Here is a 22,646-nt window from a genome sequence, read left to right as displayed (position 1 = left end):
ACAGGGGTGATAACCCTTCCCTATGTTTTCCAAAAAGCTTAAAGATAGTTTTTTTGACTGGAGCTACACTTTAAAAATGTACCGGTTGAAAATGACAAACAGATTCAACTTAACACAACAAACCTACACAGTCCCTGTCTTGTTTGCACCGCCTGTATACTGCTGTTCTGAGTATATAGGGCCTGGGGGCCACACGCATTTCCTTTTTTTAATATGGGTACGGGGTTCCCCTTAATATGCGTACAAGACCCAAATAGGCTGGTAATGGGCAGGGAGGGCTACCCATGCCATGTTTCTCAATGATTTTCAACCATATTGCAGGAACCAGATATAACATTAAAACCGCAAGCAGTTTTAAATGGTGTTATTTCCGTTTAATGTCATTTTGTGCAGGGACTGTTCTAAACACGGGAAACACGTGGCACTTCACAGGCATACTACAGACACCCCCCAGGCACCATATTTAAAGGAATATTTCACTTTTTTTTTTCACTTTAATCGTCATTAAAATCAGTGCTCCCGCCAAAACGGCAGTTTTTAAAACTTTTTTTTGCAGTGACCCATGTCCCCTGAGGCAGGAGGCAGGTCCCCAAACCCTTTTTAGGACACTATCTTGCATATTAGCCGTTAAAATTAGCACTTTCCAATTCGAACGTTCGAGTCCCATAGACTTCAATGGGGTTCTAACGTTCGTACCGAACGCGGGGGTCGTTCGCAAGTTCTGGTGCGAACCGAACCGGGGGGTGTTCGGCTCATCCCTATATGTGGGTGACATCAATTCTGTTACTCTACAATGCTTGCATTATTTTGTCTATTACAATACTTACCAATGACATCTTTTGTGAATATTGGTTGAGGAATGGACTGAAGTCTGTGTTCAGCTTCCTCCTCCACCTGCCCATTTGCCCTCCCCTCACCCCTTGGAGGGGTGGTATCCTCAGGTTGGCGGTCCTCTGTTGATCCCATCCACCGAGGACGAGGACAGAGAAGAGAAATCTTTAGGTTCTCCAATGCCTGACAACACAGTCCATGAGACAATTTCATTGGACTCATCCAGCACAGAGGAGGAGACAGAGGTTGTGTTGGAAGATTTTACCATCCATAGAAAACTTGGAGAAGGGGCCTATGGGAAGGTGATGTTGGCCTCCCATCCCTTCCATGAAGAGAAGGTGGCCATAAAGATGATTGAACTGGGATTAGGTGACTCCATGGATGACAATACAGAGTGCGCCATACTGGAACACTGCGATAGCCATCCATATATAACTCATCTGTATGCAAAATTCCAAACAGAGGTAAGTCTTTTTTATCCTATTCCTGTACTTCACCCCCTGCCTTCCTATATTCCTCCACAAAGTGAAATCTTACTTGTCTCTAATGTAACCTTTATCTCTTATTTTCACACAGACCTGCTAGAGGCTTCAGCTCCATTTTCCAACAACATGATAAGGCAAGTCCAATGACAGGGTTGTGATGGAGTCGGGGGTGGCTGACCACTGAGAACAGGCAGTGACACCCCCAGGCCCCTCCCACTGAGCCCCGTCCATCCACACCCCTATGTACTATAGGGGGAAGTCTCTTCATCTTTACCTTTTATTGGTCTGTGATGATTCTGAATGCTAATTCATATTTTTCTTTCTCCTTCAGATGCCTCACTGCCGAGATCATTTGTGGCCTGCAATACCTCCATGCTTGTGGGATCGTCCATAGGTAAGTATTAAGTTAGCTGACTAACAATCCCCCCTTGGCTTCTGGTTTTATTGAATCAGGAAGACTTCCCACCAGACTTCCCAGTTGCGCTATCTCCTTCCATCGGCTGTAGAAGTCTCCCTGCTCATGCCATATAAAATCCAGCAAGAGGAGTGAGACCTCCTCATGAATATAGCAGGTGGGCGGAGCTAGGAACTCCTCTTTCTAAATGGCCTTTTGGATTGTGGGCCTTGATGTTGGGGTCCTGTCTCTACATTCTTAGCAATATAAAGGGGAATGAACTGGACACTCTAAACTGATGATTCAGGGATTATCCGATTGCCTTATGGGGTCAGGAAGGAATTTTTCCCCCTTTGGAGATAATATGACCAAGGGGGGTTTTCGCCTTCCTCTAAATCATCATAAGGTTTAGGGTTCTGAAGAGGCTTCATCTCCGAGGAGTCAGAGATGAATAGATCCATAGATAGAAAGATATTCAATAAATAAAAATTTAATTATATATCTTGCTTATCTCTTATATCAGGATGTAGGGAGGATAAAGAATAAAACCATCAATAAGGAGGAGGAGATCTTCTCCTCTGTAGTCAACTTCTTAGCTGCCCGACCATAACCCCCAACATTGGTATTAGTGGGGACAGTAATTGCCCCGGCACGAGTGATTAATTGCTGCAATAATAACCCCCAACATTGGTGTCAGTGGCTGCAATCAGAGGAAGTTTGACTTACCTGTAATTTCCATATTTTAGAGCAATAGTCTCCAAACTTCGTCCCAAGGGCCAGATGTGGCCCTTTGCTTGCCTTTATCCGTCCCGCTGACACCAACTATGGGGCACTATTCCTTCTACTGATACAAGTCACTATTACTGTCACTCACACCAATAATGGGGCTCCATTCCTCCCACTGACACCAATGATGAGGCACTATTCCTCCCACTGACACCAATGATAGGGCACTATTCCTCCCACTGACACCAATGACGGGGCACTATTCCTCCCACTGACACCAATGATGGGGCACTATTCCTCCCACTGACACCAATGATGGGGCATTACTTCTCCCACTGATACCAATGATGGGGCACTATTCCTCCCACTGACACAAATGATGGGGCACTACTTCTCCCACTGATACCAATGATGGGGCACTATTCCTCCCACTGACACAAATGATGGGGCACTACTTCTCCCATCGATACCAATGATGGGGGCACTATTGCTCCCACTGATACCAATGATGGGGCACTATTCCTCCCACTGACACCAATGATGGGGCACTACTTCTCCCACTGACACCAATGATGGGGCACTATTCCTCCCACTGACACCAATGATGGGGCATTGGTTACATCCATTGACACAGGACATTTTCTACTTCCATTGGGAAAAGTCCGGCCCACCTAAAGTCTGAAGAACACCAAACTGGCCCTTTGTTAGGAAAGATTGGAGACCCCTGTCTTAGAGCATTGTTTGCCAAACTTTTGCATGTCCTCTGCATTCCTCTTGTCACCATTTGTCTCAGGAAAGTGCCTAGAGCTGAGAAAAGTGGACATCCCCTTCCTAGGTATGTTGTTGGGGGAAGTGTGAGGGCCCCAAGCCTGACTACTAGGGATGCACCGAAATTTTCGGCCGCCGAAACATATCGGCCGAAAATGCCCTTTTCGGCAATTTGTCAAAAAGAAAAAAAAACAGACGATAATTGAGCCCGGAAATGGGGCGAGGCCTGGGTGGGGGCAGAGCACTGTCTCCGCCCCTGGTGATTCCCATCATGGGGGGTGTATAGCGCAGGAGAGCCGCCTCCCCCGCCTGGTTGAATAGAGCGCCAGGAACATCCCAGCTTTAATTTCAATAGCTGTGTGTCCGTCGCGTGCCGTCACATACAGCCCCTCCCCCTTGTCCGGGGGAACTTTGATAGACAGATCACCTGTCCCAGGATTGGACGGGTGATCTGTCTATCAAAGTGCCCGGACAAGGGGGAGGGGCTGTATGTGACAGCGCACGACGGGGAACACACAGCTATTGAAAGTAAAGTTGTGATGTTCCCAGCACTCTAGGGATGCACCGAATGGGTTTTTTGGTGCCGAAACCGATACCGAAAATGAAAAATACACTAGGCCGAAAACCGAAACCGATACCGAAACAGCACCGATACCGAAAATGACTGTTTTTAAAAAATATTTTTATACAGGAGGTGGCCAGAGACTGGGGACATGGTACAGGAGGTGGTCAGAGACTGGGGACATGGTACAGGAGGTGGTCAGAGACTGGGGACATGGTACAGGAGGTGGTCAGAGACTGGGGACATGGTACAGGAGGTGGTCAGAGACTGGGGACATGGTACAGGAGGTGGTCAGAGACTGGGGACATGGTACAGGAGGTGGTCAGAGACTGGGGACACGGTACGGGAGGTGGTCAGAGACTGGGGACACGGTACAGGAGGTGGTCAGAGACTGGGGACACGGTACAGGAGATGGTCAGAGACAGAGGACGTGGTACAGGAGGCATCCCCCATTGCAGGCCAGTGTCCCCCATTGCAGGCCAGTGTCCCCTATTGCATCCAGTGTGTCCCCTTGTGTCCCCTTTTGCATCCAGTGTGTCCCCTTTTGCATCCAGTGTGTCCCCTTGTGTCCCCTTTTGCATCCAGTGTGTCCCCTTGTGTCCCCTTTTGCATCCAGTGTGTCCCTTTGTGTCCCCTTTTGCATCCAATGTGTCCCTTTGTGTCCCCTTTTGCATCCAGTGTGTCCCCTTGTGTCCCCTTTTGCATCCAGCGTGTCCCCTTTTGCAGTCAGTGTGTCCCCTTTTGCGGTCAGTGTGTCCTCTTTTGCGGTCAGTGTGTCCCCTTTTGCGGCCAGTGTGTCCCCTTTTGCGGCCAGTGTGTCCCCTTTTGCGGCCAGTGTGTCCCCTTTTGCGGCCAGTGTGTCCCCTTTTGCGGCCAGTGTGTCCCCTTTTGCGGCCAGCGTGTCCCCTTTTGCGGCCAGTGTGTCCCCTTTTGCGGCCAGCGTGTCCCCTTTTGCGGCCAGCGTGTCCCCTTTTGCGGCCAGCGTGTCCCCTTTTGCGGCCAGCGTGTCCCCTTGTGTCCAGCGTGTCCCCTTGTGTCCAGCGTGTCCCCTTTTGTTGTAGCCAGCCTGTGTGTCCCCTTTTGTTGCAGCCAGCCTGTGTGTCCCCCTTTGCAGCCAGCCTGTGTGTCCCCCTTTGCAGCCAGCCTGTGTGTCCCCCCTTGTTGCAGCCAGCCTGTGTGTCCCCTTTTGTTGCAGCCAGCCTGTGTGTCCCCTTTTGTTGCAGCCAGCCTGTGTAGGGAAGAGAGCCGCCTCCGCCGCTTGTTGGATCACAGCGCCGGGAACATCACAGCTTTCATTTCAATTGCTGTGTGTTCCCGGCCGCGCGCCGTCACACGCAGCCCCTCCCCCTTGTCCGGGCACTTAGATAGACAGATCATCCGCAGGATTGGACGGATGATCTGTCTATCAAAGTGCCCGGACAAGGGGGAGGGGCTGCGTGTGACGGCGCGCGGCCGGGAACACACAGCAATTGAAATGAAAGCTGTGATGTTCCCGGCGCTGTGATCCAACAAGCGGCGGAGGTGGCTCTCCTGCGCTTCACACCCCCCATGATGGGCGTCACCAGGGCGGGGGCGAGTATAGTTCCACTTTAAGTGGTTCAAGGGTGTGAGGGGGTGGGGCCAGGTCAGGGCTCCGTGTCTGAATGGATACATTTTTTGATGGGTGGGGCTCCAGGGGGGATCCCAGGAGGAGGCCCAAGGTAAATTGGGCATAAGAGAACAGCCTGTTAAACTAAAGGACTTTAAATCTAAACTTACTGTTATTATTTGTTACAATGTATCATGTCAAAGTTTATATTCATAGGACCATGAATCCCAGTCCACAAAAATAAAATATTATAATGATATAACACAGGGGTGCCAAACTCAATTTAATTTTCACGCTGCATGAGTAGTATGGTTGCCCTCAAAGGGTGATACATACAGAGTTCAGGGTTAACCATGCAGCCTCACCCGTGTCCATCACTGCAGCCTCACCCGTGTCCATCACTGCAGCCTCACCCGTGTCCATCACTGCAGCCTCCCCCGTGTCCATCACTGCAGCCTCACCCGTGTCCATCACTGCAGCCTCCCCCGTGTCCATCACTGCAGCCTCACCCGTGTCCATCACTGCAGCCTCACCCGTGTCCATCACTGCAGCCTCACCCGTGCTGAGGGGGCGGACGGATCATCATAGCAGAAGATAGCGTTGAGGAAGAGGAGAGCTGTATTGATCACAGAGCGGGGTTTGCCCGCCGAAACAGCTTACATTAGAATTGCAGTCTGTGGGCCGTCACATACAGCCCCGCCCTCCTGACCCCTCACCTGTGACAGACAGAACAGCAGTCCAATGCCAGGGCACGTTCTGTAAGTCACAGGTGAGGGGTCAGGGGGGCGGGGCTGTGTGTGACTTCAATTCTAATGTAAGCTGTAACATGGGGCAAACCCCGCTCTGTGATCAATGCCGGCTCTCCTCTTCCTCTATGATGATCCGGCCGCCCCCTCTCTTCCTCCACGCTCTCTTCCTCTGGGAGAACGGCTCCCATTCATCCCCGCATGTCGGCGGTGCTCGCACCCCTGCTCCTAGGCAGCCCAGCTCCTCGCCAGCCCTCATTTTCCACTTGCAAAATGCGAATGGAAAATTTGAGGGCTGTGTTTAGTACGGCTTCAGGCTGGGTTCATTACATCGTATGTAATTCACACAGGAATCGCACCGCATTTCTGTGCGAATCACAAGTCATTATGTGCAGTGAGATTGGAGCCCATCATTTCAAACGGCTCAAATCGCACTGCATCAGCATGAAAAAGGTGCTGGCACCCTTTGTTTTCCTGCACTGGAATCGGGTCGCATGGCACATGTATCCATGCGATCCAATTTTAGCAAATGCACCGCTTTCTGCGACCTGCTTTTGGGGCGTCGTTAAGTTTTAATTGACACCCGCAGCAGATGGCATGAACACAGTGTGATTGCTATGCGGAAAATACAATGATTCCTGTGCGTTTCCCAAATCGCATCCATGTAAACCCAGCATTAGGGTGGACTTTTCCCCCCATCCAGCGCCACATACTGATATGATCCTTTTACTTACAATTACTGGTATTTCGAGTGTTGTCACCCCGGGATCATGGATGTATCCTGAGAACTTCCTGTCACATGTTCCAGAAGTAAAAATGGCCGCAGTGATACAACTGAAGAGGAAAAGAAAAACAAACAATTACTAATCACTTCTACAGAGACCTTTTGTTGTCTTACACTATATTACCAAAAGTATTGGAACGCCTGCCTTTACACACACATGAAAAAAATAAAAAATAAAAGGGATACTGAAAAAAAAAAAAAAAAATGTTCTAAGCATCACCTATGGAGATTTCTAAGCAGCATCATTTTTCTTCATTCCACAAAACATGTGCAATTTTAAAGTGCGACATGTTAGGTATCTATTTACTCGGCATAAAGTCCTCTTTTATATTTTACCAAAAAACTGGGTTATATATTGTGGGGTTTATCGTTCATTAAATATTGATGCAACATAACAAAAAAATTGCAACACCCACCATTTTATTCTCTAGGGCCTCTGCTTTAAAAAATACACATAATGTTTCTAAGTAATTTCCTAGCAAAACAATGATGATTTGTGTCAGACACTTGTGGCCCCGGAGAACCCAACTGATGCTCAGTGATGTCCAAGCCACATATAAGATCCGAGCCCTGAAGGAGGAGATCTTTTAGCCAGGGATGAAGTCCTGGGGAAAAAAGTGTGGGAACTCCCACCCAAGATCCACTCCCCCACCAAAAAAAAATAAAAAATGATACGCTCATATGCATATATATATTTCACATAAAATACAGTGACTGCAAATGTGACATGCTACAGGAGATGACCAGACTGCGAATGCAACTACAGGAGATGACCAGACTGCGAATGCGACATAGTACAGGAGATGACCAGACTGCGACTACAGGAGATGACCAGACTGCGAATGCGACTACAGGAGATGACCAGACTGCGACTACAGGAGATGACCAGACTGCGAATGCGACTACAGGAGATGACCAGAGACTGCGGATGCGACATAGTACAGGAGATGACCAGACTGCGAATGCAACTACAGGAGATGACCAGACTGCGAATGCAACTACAGGAGATGACCAGACTGCGAATGCAACTACAGGAGATGACCAGACTGCGAATGCGACATAGTACAGGAGATGACCAGACTGCGACTACAGGAGATGACCAGACTGCGAATGCGACTACAGGAGATGACCAGACTGCGAATGCGACTACAGGAGATGACCAGACTGCGACTACAGGAGATGACCAGACTGCGAATGCGACTACAGGAGATGACCAGAGACTGCGGATGCGACATAGTACAGGAGATGACCAGACTGCGAATGCGACTACAGGAGAGGACTAGACTGCAAATGCGACATAGTACAAGAGATGACCAGACTGCGACTACAGGAGATGACCAGACTGCGAATGCGACTACAGGAGATGACCAGACTGCGAATGCGACTACAGGAGATGACTAGACTGCAAATGCGACATAGTACAGGAGATGACCAGACTGCGACTACAGGAGATGACCAGACTGCGAATGCGACTACAGGAGATGACCAGACTGCGAATGCGACATAGTACAGGAGATGACCAGACTGCGAATGCGACATAGTACAGGAGATGACCAGACTGCGACTACAGGAGATGACCAGACTGCGAATGCGACTACAGGAGATGACCAGACTGCGAATGCAACTACAGGAGATGACCAGACTGCGAATGCGACTACAGGAGATGACCAGACTGCGAATGCGACATAGTACAGGAGATGACCAGACTGCGACTACAGGAGATGACCAGACTGCGAATGCGACTACAGGAGATGACCAGACTGCGACTACAGGAGATGACCAGACTGCGACTACAGGAGATGACCAGACTGCGAATGCGACTACAGGAGATGACCAGAGACTGCGGATGCGACATAGTACAGGAGATGACCAGACTGCGAATGCGACTACAGGAGAGGACTAGACTGCAAATGCGACATAGTACAAGAGATGACCAGACTGCGACTACAGGAGATGACCAGACTGCGAATGCGACTACAGGAGATGACCAGACTGCGAATGCGACTACAGGAGATGACTAGACTGCAAATGCGACATAGTACAGGAGATGACCAGACTGCGACTACAGGAGATGACCAGACTGCGAATGCGACTACAGGAGATGACCAGACTGCGAATGCGACATAGTACAGGAGATGACCAGACTGCGACTACAGGAGATGACCAGACTGCGAATGCGACTACAGGAGATGACCAGAGACTGCGGATGCGACATAGTACAGGAGATGACCAGACTGCGAATGCGACTACAGGAGAGGACTAGACTGCAAATGCGACATAGTACAAGAGATGACCAGACTGCGACTACAGGAGATGACCAGACTGCGAATGCGACTACAGGAGATGACCAGACTGCGAATGCGACTACAGGAGATGACTAGACTGCAAATGCGACATAGTACAGGAGATGACCAGACTGCGACTACAGGAGATGACCAGACTGCGAATGCGACTACAGGAGATGACCAGACTGCGAATGCGACATAGTACAGGAGATGACCAGACTGCGACTACAGGAGATGACCAGACTGCGAATGCGACTACAGGAGATGACCAGACTGCGAATGCAACTACAGGAGATGACCAGACTGCGAATGCGACTACAGGAGATGACCAGACTGCGAATGCGACATAGTACAGGAGATGACCAGACTGCGACTACAGGAGATGACCAGACTGCGAATGCGACTACAGGAGATGACCAGACTGCGACTACAGGAGATGACCAGACTGCGAATGCGACTACAGGAGATGACCAGAGACTGCGGATGCGACATAGTACAGGAGATGACCAGACTGCGAATGCGACTACAGGAGAGGACTAGACTGCAAATGCGACATAGTACAAGAGATGACCAGACTGCGACTACAGGAGATGACCAGACTGCGAATGCGACTACAGGAGATGACCAGACTGCGAATGCGACTACAGGAGATGACTAGACTGCAAATGCGACATAGTACAGGAGATGACCAGACTGCGACTACAGGAGATGACCAGACTGCGAATGCGACTACAGGAGATGACCAGACTGCGAATGCGACATAGTACAGGAGATGACCAGACTGCGACTACAGGAGATGACCAGACTGCGAATGCGACTACAGGAGATGACCAGACTGCGAATGCGACTACAGGAGATGACCAGACTGCGAATGCGACTACAGGAGATGACCAGACTGCGAATGCGACTACAGGAGATGACCAGACTGCGAATGCGACTACAGGAGATGACTAGACTGCGAATGCGACATAGTACAGGAGATGACCAGACTGCGACTACAGGAGATGACCAGACTGCGAATGCGACTACAGGAGATGACCAGACTGCGAATGCGACTACAGGAGATGACCAGACTGCGAATGCGACTACAGGAGATGACCAGACTGCGAATGCGACTACAGGAGATGACCAGAGACTGCGGATGCGACATAGTACTGGAGATGACCAGACTGCGAATGCGACTACAGGAGATGACCAGACTGCGAATGCGACTACAGGAGAGGACTAGACTGCAAATGCGACATAGTACAGGAGATGACCAGACTGCGAATGCGACATAGTACAAGAGATGACCAGACTGCGACTACAGGAGATGACCAGACTGCGAATGCGACTACAGGAGATGACAAGACTGGGAATGCGACTACAGGAGATGACTAGACTGCAAATGCGACATAGTACAGGAGATGACCAGACTGCGACTACAGGAGATGACCAGACTGCGAATGCGACTACAGGAGATGACCAGAGACTGCGAATGCGACTACAGGAGATGACCAGAGACTGCAAATGCGACATAGTACAGGAGATGACCAGACTGCGACTACAGGAGATGACCAGACTGTGAATGTGACTACAGGAGATGACCAGACTGCAAATGCAACATAGTACAAGAGATGACCAGACTGCGAATGTGACTACAGGAGATGACCAGACTGCGAATGCGACTACAGGAGATGACCAGACTGCGAATGCGACTACAGGAGATGACCAGAGACTGCGAATGCGACATAGTACAGGAGATGACCAGACTGCAAATGCGACATAGTACAGGAGATGACCAGACTGCGAATGTGACTACAGGAGATGACCAGACTGCGAATGTGACTACAGGAGTTGACCAGACTGCGAATGTGACTACAGGAGATGACCAGACTGCGAATGTGACTACAGGAGATGACCAGACTGCGAATGCGACTACAGGAGATGACCAGACTGCGAATGCGACTACAGGAGATGACCAGACTGCGAATGCGACTACAGGAGATGACCAGACTGCGAATGCGACATAGTACAGGAGATGACCAGACTGTGAATGCGACATAGTACAGGAGATGACCAGACTGCGAATGCGACTACAGGAGATGACCAGAGACTGCGAATGCCACATAGTACAGGAGATGACCAGAGACTGCGAATGCGACATAGTACAGGAGAAACCCAGACTGCGAATGCGACATAGTACAGGAGATGACCAGACTGCGAATGCGACTACAGGAGATGACTAGACTGCAAATGCGACATAGTACAAGAGATGACCAGACTGCGACTACAGGAGATGACCAGACTGCGAATGCGACTACAGGAGATGACCAGACTGTGAATGCGACTATAGGAGTTGACCAGACTGCGAATGCGACTACAGGAGATGACCAGACTGCGAATGCGACTACAGGAGATGACCAGACTGCAAATGTGACATAGTACAGGAGATGACCAGACTGCGAATGCGACTACAGGAGATGACCAGACTGCGAATGCGACTACAGGAGATGACCAGAGACTGCGAATGCGACATAGTACAGGAGATGACCAGACTGCGAATGCGACTACAGGAGATGACCAGACTGCGAATGCGACATAGTACAGGAGATGACCAGACTGCGAATGCGACATAGTACAGGAGATGACCAGACTGCGAATGCGACTACAGGAGATGACCAGACTGCGAATGCGACTACAGGAGATGACCAGAGACTGCGAATGCCACATAGTGAGATGACCAGAGACTGCGAATGCCACATAGTACAGATGACCAGACTGCGAATGCGACTACAGGAGATGACCAGACTGCGAATGCGACTACAGGAGATGACCAGAGACTGCGAATGCCACATAGTACAGATGACCAGACTGCGAATGCGACTACAGGAGATGACCAGACTGCGAATGCGACTACAGGAGATGACCAGACTGCGAATGCGACTACAGGAGATGACCAGAGACTGCGAATGCGACATAGTACAGAAGATGACCATACTGCGAATGCGACTACAGGAGATGACCAGACTGCGAATGCGACATAGTACAGGAGATGACCAGACTGCGAATGCGACATAGTACAGGAGATGACCAGACTGCGAATGCGACTACAGGAGATGACCAGACTGCGAATGCGACTACAGGAGATGACCAGAGACTGCGAATGCGACATAGTACAGGAGATGACCAGACTGCGAATGCGACATAGTACAAGAGATGACTAGACTGCGAATGCGACATAGTACAGGAGATGACCAGACTGCGACTACAGGAGATGACCAGACTGCGAATGCGACTACAGGAGATGACCAGACTGCGAATGCGACTACAGGAGATGACCAGAGACTGCGAATGCGACATAGTACAGGAGATGACCAGACTGCGAATGCGACATAGTACAAGAGATGACTAGACTGCGAATGCGACATAGTACAGGAGATGACCAGACTGCGACTACAGGAGATGACCAGACTGCGAATGCGACTACAGGAGATGACCAGACTGCGAATGCGACTACAGGAGATGACCAGACTGCGAATGCGACTACAGGAGATGACCAGAGACTGCGGATGCGACATAGTACTGGAGATGACCAGACTGCGAATGCGACTACAGGAGATGACCAGACTGCGAATGCGACTACAGGAGAGGACTAGACTGCAAATGCGACATAGTACAGGAGATGACCAGACTGCGAATGCGACATAGTACAAGAGATGACCAGACTGCGACTACAGGAGATGACCAGACTGCGAATGCGACTACAGGAGATGACAAGACTGGGAATGCGACTACAGGAGATGACTAGACTGCAAATGCGACATAGTACAGGAGATGACCAGACTGCGACTACAGGAGATGACCAGACTGCGAATGCGACTACAGGAGATGACCAGAGACTGCGAATGCGACTACAGGAGATGACCAGAGACTGCAAATGCGACATAGTACAGGAGATGACCAGACTGCGACTACAGGAGATGACCAGACTGTGAATGTGACTACAGGAGATGACCAGACTGCAAATGCAACATAGTACAAGAGATGACCAGACTGCGAATGTGACTACAGGAGATGACCAGACTGCGAATGCGACTACAGGAGATGACCAGACTGCGAATGCGACTACAGGAGATGACCAGAGACTGCGAATGCGACATAGTACAGGAGATGACCAGACTGCGAATGTGACTACAGGAGATGACCAGACTGCGAATGTGACTACAGGAGTTGACCAGACTGCGAATGTGACTACAGGAGATGACCAGACTGCGAATGTGACTACAGGAGATGACCAGACTGCGAATGCGACTACAGGAGATGACCAGACTGCGAATGCGACTACAGGAGATGACCAGACTGCGAATGCGACTACAGGAGATGACCAGACTGCGAATGCGACATAGTACAGGAGATGACCAGACTGTGAATGCGACATAGTACAGGAGATGACCAGACTGCGAATGCGACTACAGGAGATGACCAGAGACTGCGAATGCCACATAGTACAGGAGATGACCAGAGACTGCGAATGCGACATAGTACAGGAGAAACCCAGACTGCGAATGCGACATAGTACAGGAGATGACCAGACTGCGAATGCGACTACAGGAGATGACTAGACTGCAAATGCGACATAGTACAGGAGATGACCAGACTGCGAATGCGACATAGTACAAGAGACCAGACTGCGACTACAGGAGATGACCAGACTGCGAATGCGACTACAGGAGATGACCAGACTGTGAATGCGACTATAGGAGTTGACCAGACTGCGAATGCGACTACAGGAGATGACCAGACTGCGAATGCGACTACAGGAGATGACCAGACTGCGAATGCGACTACAGGAGATGACCAGACTGCAAATGTGACATAGTACAGGAGATGACAAGACTGCGAATGCGACTACAGGAGATGACCAGACTGCGAATGCGACTACAGGAGATGACCAGAGACTGCGAATGCGACATAGTACAGGAGATGACCAGACTGCGAATGCGACTACAGGAGATGACCAGACTGCGAATGCGACATAGTACAGGAGATGACCAGACTGCGAATGCGACATAGTACAGGAGATGACCAGACTGCGAATGCGACTACAGGAGATGACCAGACTGCGAATGCGACTACAGGAGATGACCAGACTGCGAATGCGACTACAGGAGATGACCAGACTGCGAATGCGACTACAGGAGATGACCAGACTGCGAATGCGACATAGTACAGAAGATGACCATACTGCGAATGCGACTACAGGAGATGACCAGACTGCGAATGCGACATAGTACAGGAGATGACCAGACTGCGAATGCGACATAGTACAGGAGATGACCAGACTGCGAATGCGACTACAGGAGATGACCAGACTGCGAATGCGACTACAGGAGATGACCAGAGACTGCGAATGCGACATAGTACAGGAGATGACCAGACTGCGAATGCGACTTAGTACAAGAGATGACCAGACTGCGAATGCGACATAGTACAAGAGATGACCAGACTGCGACTACAGGAGATGACCAGACTGCGAATGCGACATAGTACAAGAGATGACCAGACTGCGACTACAGGAGATGACCAGACTGCGAATGCGACATAGTACAAGAGATGACCAGACTGCGACTACAGGAGATGACCAGACTGCGAATGCGACTACAGGAGATGACCAGACTGTGAATGCAACATACTACAGAAGATGACCAAGTAGCCAGTTTTAAAATTTTAAACCTGTCCTCAGCCCCTTTTATAGCACCCTTCTTCACATTCCTTTCCTCACCCCCTTTATGGTACCCCCTTTACATTCCTGTCCTCACCCCCTTTGTAGAACCCCCCTTCACATTCCTGCCCTGCCTCCCTTTTATATCACCCCTCCTCATTCCTTTCAGTTTCTGATACTTTCCCCCTCCCTCCTTCATAACAGTGCCCTCTTCCCTCTTCCCTGTCTTACCTTACACAGGACACAGCAGATGACATCGGAGGCACAGAGCTGACATCGGAAGTGCAGCAAAGGGATGGACAGAGGGCGGGACCTGCCCCAGGTAACTGATTGGTTGATAGATTGCAGAGCTGTTCTATTAACCAATCAGTTAACTGGGCCAGCCCCTGCCCTCCGTGCATCACTGTGCTGCTCTTCCGATGTCAGCTCTGTGAAGACACCACAGCTAGCAGGCTGTGCTAGAGCCTCGGGCGGCTCTGGTCCTGCAAAGGGAACGGCGTTCCTGCTGTGAAAAAAGTGCAGGGACGCCGTTCCCACAGGACTCGAGCCCTGCTTTCAGCCCCCAAAACGCATTGGTTGCCCATCTTGTCTTGTTATGGGTGAACAATAACGTGAAAAGATTTGGGGCTCTTGGACTTTTGGTCCGGCGCCTCGATTAGACTTCTTCTACGTGGACCTTAAAGAGGAAGTAAACCCTGATGGGTTTACTTCCTCTTTCATTCCCTGCAAAGGCAAAGCATAATGGACTACTATGCATCGCATCACATCGCATCGCATAGTAGCCCATTATGTGTCACTTACCTGACACAGGAGCCAGCGAAGTCACCGCTGTCCCCTGTAGTCCGGCACATCCATCTTCTCGTGGGGTCTCGCAGCTCCGCCGCTGTCATTCGGCGAAGCCGCGACAACGTCACTCCCGCGCATGCGCACGGGAGATGACACGCGCGGCAGCTCCATTGTTGGAAATGCTGCGCTCAGTGCGCCTGCACGCCGCTGTCTATGGCGCATGCGCCGTAGACAGAGGTGCCTGTCTTCGGGCAAATATCTCCTAAACCATGTAGGTTTAGGAGATATTTCTTGGACCTACAGGTAAGCCTTAATCTAGGCTTACCTGTAGGTCAAAGTGGTTTGTAAGGGTTTACAACCACTTTAAACTCTGGGTGACCTATTTATGGGGTGCTCAGTTCTTGCTGAGAGCGGTCCTCACCGGAGCCATGGTGTTCTGGATGGATCCGGATCACCTCCAACCATCATCAGCTACTGATTGGTGGAATCTAGTGAATGGTAATCATAGGACAGGACTGAGGGGGCACTCACACCAAGACGACGGATGGCGATGTGTTATGTTGGCAACGCAGCACTATAGAGGGAAAATCAGACATGCGCAATTTCCGGTGAGGAAGTGCACAGCGGGTGCGATCCCTCATTGGGCTGCCACTGACAGCGACTGGCACTGCGAGACATAAATGTGTTCCTGCGATGTGTGAGCGACTCCCATAGAAGGTGCACCATGGGAAAGAACAACCAACCCACCATGATCCCACCATTCAGGTCCTCAACTGATTGAGACCCTCAAAATACCAAAACCTGATAGAGACCCCCATAATAATAGAACCCGATAGAGACCCCCATAATAATAGAACCTGATAGAGACCCTCATAATAACAGAACCTGACGGAGACCCCCATAATAATGGACTCTGGGGGGATCTCTGCCCGTTCTATAGTATTGTTCTTGTTCTGTATGGATGGAGATGTCTTCTCCTCAGAAGGTGTCCCCAAGACAGGAAGTGAGGTGAAATCTCCTCAGAGGAGTACAGAATATAAACACAGGAATGTCCGGTGATAAGGACCACCATGACAAGTCCATACAGATCTCCCCCCCCCCCCCAGAAAAAAGCCTGAGAGCCCACCAAGCGCCCCTCACTGAGCACAGAGCACAACACCCAGCATCCCAGAAACGAGCAGAGCACCGTCCTGTACTGCGTGTCCATGGTGACCAAAATAATCCATACCGGAAGTGACGTTTGGTCGCGGCCATCTTGGTACACCCCACACTTGTATGCATTAAGCCTATATTCAGAAGGCGGCAAGCGGACATCTTTATACACCCACCGAAGTCTTACACTTCACAAATATTTTTTCATATAATCTGATTTTATATAGTGATATACAAGATTTAGAAATCCATGAAATTGTTTTGAAGTAATTTTTTTAAGAAGTGACAAACCCACTGATCTGACAAAACACCGCTGCTTTTAAAAACCTCAAAACAATGACAGGGATTTCTAAATCCTGTATATCAGGGGTCATCAACCCTGTCCTCAGGGCCCACTAACAGGCAAGGTTTGCAAGATAACTGAAATACATCCCAGGTGATATCATTTGCTGCTCAGTGATTGCAGTATTCTAGTCTGTATCTTCCCCCAAGGTAATACATACAACCTGGTCTGTTAGTGGGCCCAGAGGACAGGGTTGATGACCACTGCTGTATATCACTATATATGATCAGATTATTTGTAACAATAATAGTGAAATGTAAGACTGCGGTGGGTGTATAAAGATGTCCGCTCGCCGCCTTCTGACTGTAGGATGACTGCATACAAATGTTGGGTGTAGTAACTAGTAAGATGGGAGTGACTTCCGGGTAAGGGGGAGAGAGATGCTACCCTGCGCAGCGGTGATGTACCGAGAGGGGGAGGAGCTCAGAGGAAAGACCAGTGTTCTGCCATATAGTGTCCGGCCATCATATAGTGTCCGCCCCGTACTGCGCATGTGCAGTACGGAGCAAACGAAGCTTCGGAAAATCTCTGAAGCTGAACGGCGCCTGCACCGTGAGTGGAGATGGTAGCCCCACCATCCAAGCGGACATAGGGCTTTGAATATTAGAGGGCTCCTCGCGGGCGAGCTCGCCACGCTTCGGGCTCGGCCTCGCTGCCCTCGGCTCTTTTATATTCCTACTCTATGTCCACTTGGATGGTGGGGATAGAACCTGGTCTCACGGCGCAGGCGCCGTTCATCCTCTGCAATTTTCGGAATCTGTGGCTGTGTACTGCGCATGTACACAGCGGACACTATCGGATGGGGGACCTTATATGATAGCACACCTTAAAGAGACCGGACAGCGGACACCGGGGGAAGATGGAGGACACCGGGCGTGACGTGTGAGGGGAACTCCCTACACCCCTCCCCCATCACCGGGACCTTTATACACCCCAACATCTGCACCAGGGGACCCCTCCCCCATCACCTCCAAATACACCCCACCTTCTCACTTCCTGCCCTGGTGACACCCCCACCCTCTCACTTCCTGTCCCGGTGACACCCCACCCTCTCACGTCCTGTCCCGGTGACACCCCCACCCTCTCACTTCCTGCCCCGGTGACACCCCCATCCTCTCACTTCCTGTCCCGGTGACAAATCCCACCCTCTCACTTCCTGCCCCGGTGACACTCCCACCCTCTCACTTCCTGTCCTGGTGACAAATCCCACCCTCTCACTTCCTGTCCCGGTGACACCCCCACCCTCTCACTTCCTGTCCCGGTGACCCCCCTGCCCTCTCACTTCCTGTCCCGGTGACCCCCCGCCCTCTCACCTTTTATCGTTAATAAGCCATCCTTGATCTCCAGTCTGTGCCTTTGCCTAGTCTGAGATTTCCTCAGTCTGCTGCAGGCAGGAGGAATTTAAACTTCTTATCATGGTGACAAAACAGATGTCATAGGGACAGGAAAATCTCCCCGGGGGGTCACAGACAGGACCCAATCAGAATTTAACTCTTCATACCCCTCCCCCCCCCCCCCCAAACTGAAATAAATACAATAGATCTGGATATAAAATCGATGGCACTTGTAATATGTGGAAGTGATTTCCTTCTCCTGGACATTCCCGGCACTCCCGGTAACTCTTTCCTCTGCGTCTCTCAGCTGGGCTCGTGGCCGGTGGTGGAAATTCCTGACCTGATCAGCGAAGGATTAATCAAACATAAGGACAATTGATGAGATTTCTGCCAATGAAGACCCAGAAGCAAACGGTCAGCCAATCGCTTTCCTGGTACAAGATGCGGGTGCCACTAACCAGCCAATCACCTCCCTGATAGGAGGCCTGGGGACCACCAACCAGCCAATCACGTCGTTGCTACAAGACCCAGGAGGCCAGCAGTCAGCTCCGACTTCAGAATCTGTTATTTATTTATCATATTTGTACCTAAAACTGCTCCACCAATCATCTTCTATTCTGTATAATAAACCTTCTGTTCTGCTCACCTGGTCTGTCTGCTGTGCTGTCATTACATCGGGGGAGTTTTGGGCAGATTTTGGTTCATATATCTCGCTCGTGCAGGAGCAGAGCAGAGCCATTTCTAGATGCTTGGCTGTGGGTGAGAAGTTTGGGGTTTGGAGGCGACACCAGAAATCTCATCAGATTACATAGACTGGCGAAAGCCAACTTTAGCCAAATCTTTATGGACAGAGCAGGGAAAGGGTTGAAGTGACAGGAAGTGAGAGGAAATGTTTCCGATGGGGACACAGACAGGAGCAAAAACACATATTTAGTGTTTTGTTCAATCGGTGTGTTCCCTGGAGTTCCCTGATAGGTGGTGGGAGGAGACTGTTGTCCATAGAAACCAACCAGATTTACAGCTTCATTAGAGAAGTGCAGCCCACGGTCTGACCCCTGACCCCTGTGCATAGATGAGATCCTATGTGACCCCTGACCCCTGTGCATAGATGAGATCCTATGTGACCCCTGACCCCTGTGCATAGATGAGATCCTATGTGACCCCTTTGCATAGATGAGAGATACTATGTGACCCCTGACCCTCCTATATATTGATGAATAATCTTGTGTGAACCCTGGCATGACCCCTCTGAATATAGATCAGTGACCTCTGACCCCTCTGTATATAGATCAGTGACCTCTGACCCCTCTGTATATAGATCAGGGATCTCTGACTGCTCTATATAGATCAGAGATCAAGAAATCAATGTTACTCCTCCTGTACCAGTGACCCCTTTGTCTATAGGTCAGTCAACCCCTTGTATATAGGTCAGTCGCCCCTCTGTATATAGGTCAGTCGCCCCTCTGTATATAGGTCAGTCGCCCCTCTGTATATAGGTCAGTCGCCCCTCTGTATATAGGTCAGTCGCCCCTTTGTATATAGGTCAGTCACCCCTTTGTATATAGGTCAGTCGCCCCTTTGTATATAGGTCAGTCGCCCCTTTGTATATAGGTCAGTCGCCCCTCTGTATATAGGTCAGTCATCCCTCTGTATATAGGTCAGTCATCCCTCTGTATATAGGTCAGTCATCCCTCTGTATATAGGTCAGTCAGTCGCCCCTCTGTATATAGCTCAGTCGCCCCTCTGTATATAGGTCAGTCGCCCCTCTGTATATAGGTCAGTCGCCCCTCTGTATATAGGTCAGTCGCCCCTCTGTATATAGGTCAGTGACCCCTTTGTATATAGGTCAGCGACCCCTCTGTATATAGGTCAGTGACCCCTCTGTATATAGGTCAGTGACCCCTCTGTATATAGGTCAGTGACCCCTCTGTATATAGGTCAGTGACCCCTCTGTATATAGGTCAGTGACCCCTTTGTATATAGGTCAGCGACCCCTCTGTATATAGGTCATAGAAAATACAAGTTATGACCCGGCACACCCATAGTGACATGTCTCCATCCCTGTTTTATACATAGAAGCAAAAATAGCAAAGGTTCTGGGACATTAATTGAGGCTTGTCACCTAAATCAATAATAATAATCATACATAGAGTACATGTAGTTGTATATTTATGAAGACAGTCATGATTAGACATTCCATGATCATACATGATTGCAGTTTCAGATGATAATAAAATGAGATAAAAACAGATGAGAGCCGACAAATAGGAAATTCATAATAAATGGAATAAATTCACATTAAATTGATAATAGTAGGCAGATTATAATGAATAAAATATCTTGGCATTCTAGGGCTTAACGCATTTCGTGGATCAAGTCCACTTCATCAGAAGCCTGATGCTAGGTAAAATCTAAAAATGTAAATATGAAAAATTAATAATAACTCCTTGTCAGGGGGGAAAAAAAATGGAATACTTACAAGTCGGCTCAAGAAAAACCAGCATGTAAATGTGGAATGGGGATGTGCAACGAATGTCTGACCCGGGGCTGAAGCAGGAGAACCCGTCCAGGCCAAGGGAAGCATTCAAAGAACAGGCCAGGTTTCCAAGGTGCAGCCCACATAGTGTAGGGGAAAATGAAGGCACATCTGTCCTACATGGATTTATACAAAATATGTATATACAGTATCTCACAAAAGTCAGTACACCCCTCACATTTTTGTAAATATTTTATTCTATCTTCTCATGTGACAACACTGAAGAAATGACGCTTTGCTACAATGTAAAGTATGTATACTCCCCCTGTGTTGCTTCCTATGGAGGACCCAGTTTTCTCCCACAGTCCATAACATAAACAGACTGGCAGGTTAACTGACTTTTAACCAAATTGCCCCTACAGTGCCTGGATTACACCAACAGTGACATAAGAGGTCCTTGGTGTGCCGGCACAAGCGGAAGCTGCACTTCATAGAATCTGGCTTTATTGAACTAGTAAATTGGTAAAGCTAAAATTAATATTAGTAGAAATATGGTGTTGTGTCGCCATCTAGTGGAGGAAGAATAAAACATGTAATAAACCATGGGTATATATGTGAGGGGAGGGGAGATTGCTGTATATGTGAGGTGAGATTGGTAAATATGTGGGGGAGGGATTGGTGAGTTGAAAGGAACCCTCCCCTGAGGTCCTGTTTCTGATTGGTAGAGATGCAGTAAGCGGGGGCGGAGTACCTGCTTCCTGTACGGGTGCTTGTACTTGCTGAGAGTGACTTGCAGGCTCTGTTGTCTCCAGATCAGGATCTCTTTAGCATGTTGGGCCCCGGAGTCCACAGTCAGGGTGTGTCTGCTGTACGATGGAGTCTGCTCAAAGGATAAATGACAGGAGAGGGTAAAACTTCACCTAAGAAAACAAATTGTAGAAATAATGTTATAAAGCTTCTCCCAAAACTTTGGTTTTTGTCATGTACATTATAGTGTTATCCCAAGTCTGATTCTTGTACTTATCTATCCAGGGGAGCGATCTTCCTGCAGGAATTCCCAGCTCCGGACAAATGCTGCAGGAAATCTCCCCATTGTGGGAGGGGCAGAGACACAAACTACTGCAGAAAATCTCCCCATTGTGGGAGGGGCAGAGACACAAACTACTACAGGAAATCTCCCCATTGTGGGAGGGGCAGGGACACAAACTACTGCAGGAAATCTCCCCATTGTGGGAGGGGCAGAGACACAAACTACTGCAGGAAATCTCCCCATTGTGGGAGGGGCAGAGACACAAACTACTACAGGAAATCTCCCCATTGTGGGAGGGGCAGAGACACAAACTACTGCAGGAAATCTCCCCATTGTGGGAGGGGCAGAGACACAAACTACTGCAGGAAAGCCCCCCATTGTGGGAGGGGCAGAGACACAAACTACTACAGGAAATCTCCTCATTGTGGGAGGGGCAGAGACACAAACTACTGCAGGAAATCACACCATTCACATTCACACTGTTCAGCTGCTTGATCGTTCTTACAGGTGCTTCTAGCGGCTCGCCGAACACATAGGAAGGAACCCGCCGGTGCCTGAAGTTAGCCATAGAGAGAACCAAATGCCAGATGGTCCCCGGCAGTCTCTATGACCCTCAGAGGCCCGGGCACGACGTTATGATGTCACATCTGGG

The 22,646-nt window shown here is 49.6% G+C and overlaps 1 protein-coding gene across 16 annotated transcripts in view; it reads right to left on the bottom strand.

The window, feature by feature from the left end:
• LOC143986708 (uncharacterized) overlaps positions 1-22,646 on the bottom strand; it is a 123,356-nt gene that overhangs the window by 2,640 nt on the left and 98,070 nt on the right. For 15 of the 16 annotated variants that reach the window (XR_013276566.1, XM_077485118.1, XM_077485138.1 and 12 more), the window contains 2 exons: positions 21,716-21,884; positions 6,835-6,934 (listed from right to left, as the gene is read on the bottom strand). The gene's annotated coding sequence lies outside the window, so the exon portion shown is untranslated. The remainder of the gene's footprint in view (positions 1-6,834; positions 6,935-21,715; positions 21,885-22,646) is intronic. The other variant, XM_077485184.1, reaches the window with a different exon arrangement.

Source organism: Lithobates pipiens, unplaced genomic scaffold, assembly GCF_037356315.1.
Source record: "Lithobates pipiens isolate NorthernLeopardFrog02 unplaced genomic scaffold, aLitPip1_a1.2 Scaffold_1, whole genome shotgun sequence".
Lineage (NCBI taxonomy): Eukaryota > Metazoa > Chordata > Amphibia > Anura > Ranidae > Lithobates > Lithobates pipiens.
This window is presented reverse-complemented; position numbering and strand designations above follow the sequence as displayed.